This window comes from Daktulosphaira vitifoliae, unplaced genomic scaffold, assembly GCF_025091365.1.
Source record: "Daktulosphaira vitifoliae isolate Bord-2020 unplaced genomic scaffold, ASM2509136v1 Scaffold_5, whole genome shotgun sequence".
Classification (NCBI taxonomy): domain Eukaryota; kingdom Metazoa; phylum Arthropoda; class Insecta; order Hemiptera; family Phylloxeridae; genus Daktulosphaira; species Daktulosphaira vitifoliae.
In genome coordinates, this window is record NW_026099576.1 from 10,406,230 (window position 1) to 10,407,312 (window position 1,083).

The 1,083-nt window shown below is 30.0% G+C and overlaps 1 protein-coding gene across 1 annotated transcript in view; it reads left to right on the top strand.

The window, feature by feature from the left end:
- The window catches only part of LOC126908176 (uncharacterized), a 9,022-nt gene that overhangs the window by 6,414 nt on the left and 1,525 nt on the right, over window positions 1-1,083 (top strand). The gene's annotated exons all lie outside the window — the stretch shown is intronic.

Here is a 1,083-nt window from a genome sequence, read left to right on the forward strand (position 1 = left end):
GCAATCAACGCCGTCGGTGTGCACCTCACCCGTAAATATTACTATAATGTGTACACAAACGGTCCACCGGAAACTGACACCTTTGTGTAGCTTTTCAACTGTTCCCACAGAAAATTTTTTTTAGGTTTCAAGCTACTAAACGACAACTTCCTTATCTGTAACGTAACGTAATCTGTTAAATTTATTTACAAATAATTTTATCATCTTTCTCGAGTGTAGCTATCCAATCGAACCGACACAGTTTTAAGTGATTATATTAGTTTTTTTACATTTGCAGCTTCATGTACAACTCATACTTTTAAAAATTTAGACCCGTTTTTTATTTTTACTAGCTAAATCGACATTTTATGTATATGATCTCTCTTATAATTTACGATTTCGCGCATAGTTAATATTTTATTGTCTTATATCAAATTTTTACTGATAAATTTATGTTTAAAAATTGAATGTATTAATATTTCTGATATTGTTAATAATTGTGCCATCGTAAACATACGATTTTAATCATTGTTCTTGTAACAAGACATGGTAATTCTTATTAGTAAAATTATAACAATTATTATAGTCTGAAGACTTTGGATGTTAACAAGGGTCATATAATCGAATGAAATATAATGATGATTAAAATTCGACAGAGAAGGGTAATATTTAAAAGCATGGGAATGAGACTGTATAAATTGAGTTATCTCCAATATTTCTATTGTAGTTTTCTCAATCGTTTGATATTTTCCTCTCGGCCACAATATCGATAAATTGTAACAATAAAAAATGTACCCTTTTTANCTCGGCCACAATATCGATAAATTGTAACAATAAAAAATGTACCCTTTTTAACAAATGTATGGTGATTCATCCTGGAAACACTTATTGATGAAAAAAACTTACCTTCGTTCCGGGAAACACAAGCTGAAGCCTAATGAACCGCGTTGGATAGATTATAATATGGAAGGAAATAAATGTATAACATCATTATGTGTTTGAAATCCCACGTTTAAAAGACTCGAATTTATAAAATAAATTCACCTGGTAAAGAGTTCTTTAACCTAAACACTTTACTTTTCTAGGTCAAGTAGAGGTTCGTAA